Here is a 10000-nt window from a genome sequence, read left to right on the forward strand (position 1 = left end):
ACTGATGAACAGCAGAATGTTTACCTTCCACAATGGGCGAGTGGTCGACTCTACCCCAGCGTCGCCACCGCAGGAAGCGGTCTTGGAAAAACTACCCCCACACCGTCACCATTGTGCGGGGGAACGGACCCTCTATATCCACAGAGGAGCACTCTTTGCCACCGGGCTTCAGGTCTCGCGACCTGCCGTCCAGTGCCCACGGGGAACCGCGTGGAGGTGGTGCCGCCGTAGCATCCGCTTACAATGGGCAATCAGCCGGCGCACGTTTCTCCTGCGGGTAGCAGGGTCCACAGCACTCGGCTCGGGCTAGCCAGGCCTTGCCCATCGTCGAGCCCGGAATTTCCGGGTTCTTGGCCTAGAGTCTGTCGCTACTTAGTCATCGTCAGCCCATGAGTCGTCATCTGAATCATTGCTGCTGGTCTCCGGAGTCGTGTCGGGGTCATGGAGCATTCCTGCTCTTTCCCTCACGAGTTCCAAAGCCCTCCGCTGCAAATATTGATCCAGAGCCTGTGCGGATATTGCAGACGCAAGAGTGTTGAGCGCCCTCCAGTGCTCTCTGCTCCGGAGTAGCGCTCTAACATCTCTGTTAGGGGGCAGTTGTTCCCGTACTTCAGCAAATTGTGGACAGTCCCACAGAGTGTGCTCCGGGGTTCCTTCCTCGCCACAGTCACAGTCTGTGGTTTCTCTTTTGCCAGTCCTACACAAGTAGGTGGAAAAGGGCCCATGTCCTGTCAAGAAATGCACCAATCCCCGTGAGGGTTTCAGAAACCGAAGTCTCATCCGCTCTCTCACGTTGGGGAAAAAATGGTGCACGCGCCTGCTTGTGCGGAGCGCGTCCCACCTCTGCTGCCACTCGTCAAAGAGCCAGTTCCGGACTTCAGCAGCGCTGTCTGCCGGTCGGCCTAAGATGTTATTGACCCCATCCGGATTTCCCTTCCGGAGCCAATACAGCGCACCCCTTTCCCTGACCAGCAGGTCAAGTGGGGGGATTGCTGTGATGACTAGTAGCGCATCGGCGGAAGTCGTGCTGTATGCTCCAGTGAGGCGCAACAGCGCTTGGCGCTGCAGCCTCCTCATCGCCGCCGCAGGTTTTCTCTGTCTCAGCCTATGAGCCCAGACACTCGACCCGTAAGCCGTGATGGCCACGAGAATGCTCGAGTGATATAGCCTTAATGTCTGCAATGGCAGATGGTATTGCTTGTTTGCAATACTGGCTATCTTGTGGAAGAGGGCCTGGCTTTTGCGACATACGATCTCGATATGCGCAGAGAACAGTCTGGACTCATCGAGGTGGATTCCCAGATACCTCGCCATGCGTGTTCGCCTGATAGCTCCATCGTTGGCACCGCCAGCAATTCGGAGTACAGGGTCACGTGCCAAACGGCCGCGCAGCAAGATATACACAGTCTTCTCAGCAGACAGCTTCAGCTTCACTTTGTGGCACCACTGCTGCAGGGCGTTGAGCGCTGCGTTGCAGTTTACTTCCAACATTGCCCGAGAGTCACCTTCTATCACTAGAAGGATGTCATCGGCGTACGCTACTACGCCTCGCACTTGTCGCAGTTCTCCTAGTTCCGCCAACACAGGCTCGAGGCCTACATCCCAGAATATGGGACCGCAGACCGAGCCCTGTGGGCATCCCTTGGTGATCGACTTCTCAACCGCCCGCCCCGGGCACCGCAAAACCGCCCGCCGGTTACGGCAGTAGTCTAGCAGGCACCGGTACAGGGGCCCAGGACATTCCAACTTCCTTAGGCTGTCGAACAGTGCCGGCCACCATAGGTTGTCGAAAGCCCCAGCGATGTCAACCATTATCCCCGCAACGTACTTGGCTGTAGATGTGTCCACCAACAACATTGCCTTGTTTATAGCATCTTCTGTACACAGACCCCTCCTGAATCCATATTGGTCGGGACTGCGTCCCCTAAGTTCCCGGTGTTGCTCTAGCCGAAGGCATAGGAGCTTCTCCTGGAGCTTAGCCATGGAGTTCAAGAGACAGATGGGTCGGTATGATTTCGGCACTTCCGGATCCTTGTCCTCACCCTTTATCAGAATGACCACTTCGGCCAACTTCCACGATTCTGGTACCCGTCCCTGACGTAAGCACTCATTGTAGAGGTTAGTCAGGTAAGGGCAGATCTCCGCGCACAGGGCTTGGAGAACCTCGGCAGCGAGTCCATCATGGCCCGTCGCCTTTTTACGGCGCAATTCAAGAATTGCGGCGGTAACTTCACGTTCAGTGAACGGAGCAACAGGCGTCTCATCGGCATACAGCTCATGGAGTTGTCGCCTCAAATTCCCCTGTTCCTCGTCCTCATCTTCGCTACTATCGTCGGGCAATAAGGTACTCATGAGGAGCTCAGCTGACTCTTGCCAGTCCTTGGTGTGACTGCCATCGATCTTCCTTAGGGTCGACAGGACCGTCGGTGACCAAACTTTTGACACGGCAATCTTGTACGGTGTACCCCAGGGGTCAGCCGCCAGACTGTCACGAACAAAAGACTGCCAACTCTCAGTCCGTACTGTGTGCAGTGCCCGCTTAAACACGGCTTTGGCCCGCCTGTACCGCGCAAGCGTGGCCTCACGAATGTGATCGCCTACGCTGCGCTGGTAATGCCGCCGCGCTCTTCTGCATTCGCGTCGGAGACGCTGCAGCTCAGGGTTCCAAGGTGCCTTAGGCATTTTCCCTGTGTGGGCCAACGGGACTGCGCCTGTTGCTGCTGTCTGTATGGCCGCCGTCAGATCTTCTGCAGCTTTGTCCACGTCCACAACGCGATCCATTGGCCAATTCGGTATCACTAGATTACCTCTTAGTCGATCCCAATTAGCCTTTCGCCAGTTGTACTTGACGGTGCCGTTCACCTGGTCTTCAGGAGGAGGCTCCCCATCATAGGCTACGGTGAATGTGATCAGATTGTGGTCACTTAGTGTCATTCCCCGCCATACCTTCCAGTTCTCCGCACGGAGATGCTCGTGTGCACTCTTCAGTGTCACATCGATATTCGAGGTCGCTCCACGGCGGCCTTCGAAAGTTGGTGGGAAGTTTGGTCGGTTCAGCACTTCTAGTCTGAGCTCGTGAATTGCTTCAGCGAGTCTCTCACCTCGCCTGGCGGCGCGTCGAGCACCAAGAGGCGTGATGTCACTGTGCCATAGGGGTGACATGGCATTTGCGTCCATTGTGCAAATCAGCAAGTCATTGCGGTAGAACCCAACCGCCTCTTTTAACTGGTCGATATACGGTCTTTCTCTGTGCCTGTACTGAAAGTACATATTTAGCACGAAAAAGGTGAAATCGCCAGTATTTATCTCAGCTAACACCATGCATCTGTTGCTTAGGTGCGCCACTTTGACTGCTCTGAAGGAACGATTTAGCACAACAATTGCTGCCATAGGATGCTCTCCCCCAGCCAGGATCTGAGCTGTTGTCGGCATATATCGGATCTTTCCGTCCCTAGAGTAGGGCTCTTGCAGACATAATATGTCTAGAGACTCCTCCTCCGCTCGGCGTCGTACCTCCTGCATCACCGCTTGCGTTCGCGCGCAGTTCAGCTGTCCTATCTTAACCGACATTGGCATTGTGATTTTTCACAGTCCGGTCGGGGACAGGAGAGGTAGCGGCCGGAATGGAGACGGTTGACGAGAGGTCTTGTCTCCCATAGTCTGTCCGCTGGATTTTGCGTTGAGTGAGAATCCTGTAGTAGGCACACTCTTTGCCTGGCGTTTCGCATGTGCGATTACGCTTTTTGCACGGGATACAGACCGCTCGGTCCCCCGCTTTTCTACAGTCCTTCCTCATGTGGCCGTTCTCGCCACAGTGCCCACATGTTATTATACTCGGGTCCTGCTTGCAGAACCTTACCGAGTGGTTCACATCCTGGCACCGCGTGCAAACGACTAAGTCCAGGTAGTCGTCAACCGGCATGGACTCAAAGCCCATGTACAGTCGCTTCTGCCTCAGAATCGCGACTCTGAGTCTGGGGCTTACTTCCACCACGAGATGTGATGTTTGTCTGCCCCTTGGCCCAGTCCGGAACTTCGGCTTAAACTCCTGGCGAAACTGTGTTTCGGAAAGTCCTCCAAGGTCGTTTTGCTTTCGAGTTAGCTCAACCACAGCTTCATTCTTCATGACACATGGTACATGATATATGATTATCTGCGGATTGAGCTTTTTCGGCAGTTCGCACTTGAGTGCTTCTGTCAGTTTGTTGTTAGCTAGAAGCTTCTGGCGATCAGTCTCAGACGCCACATCTACGATGAGCGTCGGGCCGTTTGTGGCGACCCGTGAGAACTTCACACCTTCAACCTCAGGCTTGACCAGGGAGGTGAATTTCTTTCTCACTTCTGCGCCAGTTTCATTGCCCTTGGACTTGATGAAGAGCGTTGCCTTCTCAGTCAGGGCTTTGGTTATCATCGCCTGCGTTTTCCGTTCTGGTATGGGTGGAGCGGCGGCAACTTGTGCAAAGGTCTTGGGTGGCGCCGTGGGCACCGCCTTCGTCCTCGCCAGCTCCTCCTCCAAGGCTTCCACCCTTCCGGTGAGGGCCGACTGCGCCATGGCCCAATCAAACAACTTAGCTCTCAGTTGTCTCTTAAAGTCCCCCAGATTTCCCTCCTCGACCAGTTGTCCCGGTTTTAGAGAGTCGTCCACGAGCTTCAGGACGTCCTCGAGCCGCGTCGCGATAAGCTTCACGGTCGCAAGATCGCTTGGGCTTGCCTTGTATCGGGACGTGCCGTCATCGACTGGGCCGCCAGGCTGTTGTCCGGCTACCTGCGCCGAGTCCGGCTGCTTGTTCGGTTTCCGCTTCTTCCGTCGTGTCCGGGACTTGCGTCTCTCGGCACCCGACATTGGTGAAGAGGCGCGGCTACTGCTGGCGCTTTCCCCGACTGGGCCGCTGGGCAGTTGCCCGGCTACCTTCGCCGGTTTCGGCACACTTTTCGCCGTCTCCGGCAGTTGAGACTTCGGCCGTGGGGCCGCCGTCTCTCCCGCCGGGCGAGTCTGGGTGAGCTTGCCGGTGCCGACTGGGCCGCTGGGTCTTTGCCCGGCTACCTGCGCCAGCTTTGGCTCGCTCGCAGCCTTCCCCGCCGGCGGTGTCGTTGGCCGCGAGGCCTTCGTCTCCGCCTTCGGTTCGGACTTCCCCGTTGCGCCTTCCCCGACTGGGCCGCCGGGCTTGCGCCCGGCTACCTGCGCCGGTTTCGGCTTGTCTCCCGCCTTAGGTGCCGCTTTCGGCGCCGGCTGGCGGGGTGGCGGCATCAGATCGGTTACAGCGTCCGCACTCAGCGATCTCTGCCGGAGCAGTTTTCGCAGGTGTTTCTTCTGCTTCCTCACTTTTGCCTTCCGTTCTTTCTCACTGTCACTTTCACTCGCGTCTGCAAGCGTCCGTGCCAGCGTCTCGCTTGCTGCAGTCTTAGCGCTCCGTGCACGAGGTGTACGGAGCTCCAATTCTGGCTCGCTAAGCGCGGGGTCATGGTCTTCTGGCCTATGGGCCTCCGACTGCCCTTGTGTTGGGAGTTCGTCTTGACACGGAGTGTCAGACTCGTCCCCTGAATGGTTGGTGTTGTGACTCCGCGACGGCCCACCAGTTCCGTCGGGACAAGGTTGATTGAGAGAAGCCATGTGGTTCCCACGATCAGCTAGGGATATAAGTGGTCCACCCAGGCGTTGCCCCGCCCACCTGGGTAAGCCTTATACAACAGAGGGTCGGCCGGTCCTCTGAGGTGGCTGACTCACGACTGTTCACAACTCAACAGCCTTGCGCCCCATAGCCGCCAGCTAACGCAGAGGGTGAGGGGTGATTATAGAGATTGTCCTTCTCTTGCCCAGGCGGTTAAGCCAAGACTCCGGTCCGAAACACGCACGACGTTCCACTGCGCGCCTCACAGCGGTCGTTGAAGTACGTGTCTCAGATTACGGACGGCGCTGGTAGCGCTTGCCAGCACCGGGCTCGGGCACCCCGGGTTTGCCAGGCCCGTACGTCGGCTGTATTAGCCTTCGTCCCTGTGGTCGTGGTCTTAGACCACTCAGGAGCATCCTCCTGGGGGCAGCTCCCGGTGACTTCCACGTTGCGAAGGCCGATGCCGGCCTCCACTCCGCAGTTATACACCAAGGAATCCTCCGAGCGAGGCCGGGTCGCCGCCCGCGTTGCATCCTCTGAAAGTCAGAGGGCGCTTCGCAGTCAGCGCCCTTCCCCGCGCGTGGACATCGGCCTGCTTCCGCTTTGGCCCTCAAATGTGAGAGCCTTGGTTTCCGCAGGAACGATGACCGCCCTACTCCCCACTGTGCTTTGTGCGCCAACCGCACACGCCAACCACAACCAACATTACATGTGGCCGGGCGGCGCCGCTAAGTTGTCCGGGCGCGGCCGGCGGAGCCGGGCGCAGCCGGGCCCGCGCCCGCCGCCAGCGTAGCCGCGAGAGCGGGCTGTCAGCCAGAGGCCGACCGCCCGCCCAGCGCCAGCCAGCAGCGCGCGCATCGCCCGGCCGCACCCGGCCCCGCGCAGCGCAGCCGACACGGCAGCGCGCAAGCGCACAGCCCGACCGGCAGCCAAGACCCGCCACTACCCCGGCCAACCGCACCGCGCCCGGCTAGCGCCGGGCGTTCACGCGCGAGGCCGGGGCCACAGCAGGACCCGCCGCCAGCGAGCCGCGCGAAGCGCACCGCCGTGCGCACAAGTCCAGCAGTAGCGCGCCAACTCACGTCGACACACTCCGCTGCACGCGCACGCACTACGTACGAGCTTGGATACTAGACTTAAGAGTCCGACACCTACAAGCGCTCGCAGTAGTGGGAGACGCGCACTCGGCCGTAAAGGGTCGATGTTCGATCCAACCGCCTCGTGCAGACGTCTCCTTGTGGGGAGTATACCTCCCGTGGCACTTGTGTCATGGAGCTCAGCATTCCACGGCCGATAAGTCAACCGCGATAACGCCTTGCTCCTGCTGTGGGGAGTGAGTTCCGTAGCGCGCACAGGCAGAGACGGAAACACATCCTCTCAGAGAGCGTGAAATGACTTTAACGCAAAAGCGGCGCCCGCCGCACCCCAGCCAGGGCCAGGGCGCAGCGGGCGCCGCCCCAGCAAAAGCGGCGCCCGCCGCATCCGAGCCGAAGCCAAGACACAGCAGACGCCGCCAGCGCATGGAGCCGCACCACGCCGCAGCCCGGCCGAAGCCGAGGCACAGCAAGCGCCGCCTTAGTAAAAGCGGCGCCCGCCGCACCCCGGCCAAGGGCCGAAGCACAGCAAGCGCCGCTATAACTTGTAAGTGCCATTCGCCAGTGAGCAAGGATACTAGACCGGAGTCCGACACCTTATCGCTCACGGCGAGCAAGGCTGCAGAGCCCGGTTTGGAGGGGCCAGTTGCCCAGTCCCACCGCATCCGAGCTTGCGCCCTGCACGGGAGTCGCCCTTCTCTCATTAGTTTCACCGGTTGCCCGGCTACTCGCATCTTACACCACGGGGAGGTTGAGAGATCGGACATTTAGCCGCCCGTCTTCTACCAGTATAGGTGGACTCCACCACTGGTTAGACAGCATAACGGCCTTCGTAAGATAGTAGATAGGGACAGCGGGAATCTCGTTAATCCATTCATGCGCGTCACTAATTAGATGACGAGGCATTTGGCTACCTTAAGAGAGTCATAGTTACTCCCGCCGTTTACCCGCGCTTGCTTGAATTTCTTCACGTTGACATTCAGAGCACTGGGCAGAAATCACATTGCGTCAACACCCGCTAGGGCCATCGCAATGCTTTGTTTTAATTAGACAGTCGGATTCCCCCAGTCCGTGCCAGTTCTGAGTTGATCGTTGAATGGCGGCCGAAGAGAATCCGCGCACCCGCGCGCCCCCGGAGGAGCACGCTAAGGCGGACGCGGCCTCGCAGCAAGGAAGATCCGTGGGAGGCCAAGGCACGGGACCGAGCTCGGATCCTGCACGCAGGTTGAAGCACCGGGGCGCGAACGCCGCGCAGGCGCGCGCATCCTGCACCGCCGGCCAGCACGAGGCCAACCAACGGCGAGAGCAGACCACGCCCGCGCTAAACGCCCGCACTTACCGGCACCCCTACGGCACTCACCTCGCCCAGGCCCGGCACGTTAGCGCTGACCCACTTCCCGACCAAGCCCGACACGCCCCGATCCTCAGAGCCAATCCTTATCCCGAAGTTACGGATCCAATTTGCCGACTTCCCTTACCTACATTATTCTATCGACTAGAGGCTCTTCACCTTGGAGACCTGCTGCGGATATGGGTACGAACCGGCGCGACACCTCCACGTGGCCCTCTCCCGGATTTTCAAGGTCCGAGGGGAAGATCGGGACACCGCCGCAACTGCGGTGCTCTTCGCGTTCCAAACCCTATCTCCCTGCTAGAGGATTCCAGGGAACTCGAACGCTCATGCAGAAAAGAAAACTCTTCCCCGATCTCCCGACGGCGTCTCCGGGTCCTTTTGGGTTACCCCGACGAGCATCTCTAAAAGAGGGGCCCGACTTATATCGGTTCCGCTGCCGGGTTCCGGAATAGGAACCGGATTCCCTTTCGCCCAACGGGGGCCAGCACAAAGTGCATCATGCTATGACGGCCCCCATCAACATCGGATTTCTCCTAGGGCTTAGGATCGACTGACTCGTGTGCAACGGCTGTTCACACGAAACCCTTCTCCGCGTCAGCCCTCCAGGGCCTCGCTGGAGTATTTGCTACTACCACCAAGATCTGCACCGACGGCGGCTCCAGGCAGGCTCACGCCCAGACCCTTCTGCGCCCACCGCCGCGACCCTCCTACTCGTCAGGGCTTCGCGGCCGGCCGCGAGGACCGGCCATGACTGCCAGACTGACGGCCGAGTATAGGCACGACGCTTCAGCGCCATCCATTTTCAGGGCTAGTTGCTTCGGCAGGTGAGTTGTTACACACTCCTTAGCGGATTCCGACTTCCATGGCCACCGTCCTGCTGTCTTAAGCAACCAACGCCTTTCATGGTTTCCCATGAGCGTCGATTCGGGCGCCTTAACTCGGCGTTTGGTTCATCCCACAGCGCCAGTTCTGCTTACCAAAAGTGGCCCACTTGGCACTCCGATCCGAGTCGTTTGCTCGCGGCTTCAGCATATCAAGCAAGCCGGAGATCTCACCCATTTAAAGTTTGAGAATAGGTTGAGGTCGTTTCGGCCCCAAGGCCTCTAATCATTCGCTTTACCGGATGAGACTCGTACGAGCACCAGCTATCCTGAGGGAAACTTCGGAGGGAACCAGCTACTAGATGGTTCGATTAGTCTTTCGCCCCTATACCCAGCTCCGACGATCGATTTGCACGTCAGAATCGCTACGGACCTCCATCAGGGTTTCCCCTGACTTCGTCCTGGCCAGGCATAGTTCACCATCTTTCGGGTCCCAACGTGTACGCTCTAGGTGCGCCTCACCTCGCAATGAGGACGAGACGCCCCGGGAGTGCGGAGGCCGCCGCCCCGTGAAGGGCGGGGAAGCCCCATCCTCCCTCGGCCCGCGCAAGGCGAGACCTTCACTTTCATTACGCCTTTAGGTTTCGTACAGCCCAATGACTCGCGCACATGTTAGACTCCTTGGTCCGTGTTTCAAGACGGGTCGTGAAATTGTCCAAAGCTGAAGCGCCGCTGACGGGAGCGATTATTCCGCCCGAGAGCATCCCGAGCCAACAGCGGCGCGGGTCCGGGGCCGGGCCAGGTAGGTCCGTCATCCGGGAAGAACCGCGCGCGCTTGCCGGGAGCCCGAGCGCCCAAAGGGGCGAATCGACTCCTCCAGATATACCGCCGAGCAGCCAGCCAGGACACCGGGGCTCTGCCCAACAGACGCGAACCGAGGCCCGCGGAAGGACAGGCTGCGCACCCGGGCCGTAGGCCGGCACCCAGCGGGTCGCGACGTCCTACTAGGGGAGAAGTGCGGCCCACCGCACACCGGAACGGCCCCACCCCGCGGCGAGTGGAAAGGCAACCGGACACGACCCCGCCGCGGATTGCTCCGCGCGGGCGGCCGGCCCCATCTGC

At 59.4% G+C, this 10000-nt stretch overlaps 1 pseudogene; it reads right to left on the minus strand.

Annotated features, from left to right (window-relative positions):
• Positions 1 to 7509: 7509 nt before the first annotated feature.
• The window catches only part of LOC126324782 (large subunit ribosomal RNA), a 2992-nt pseudogene continuing 501 nt past the window's right edge, over positions 7510 to 10000 (minus strand).

Source organism: Schistocerca gregaria, unplaced genomic scaffold, assembly GCF_023897955.1.
Source record: "Schistocerca gregaria isolate iqSchGreg1 unplaced genomic scaffold, iqSchGreg1.2 ptg000905l, whole genome shotgun sequence".
In the NCBI taxonomy this organism is placed as follows: Eukaryota; Metazoa; Arthropoda; class Insecta; order Orthoptera; family Acrididae; genus Schistocerca; species Schistocerca gregaria.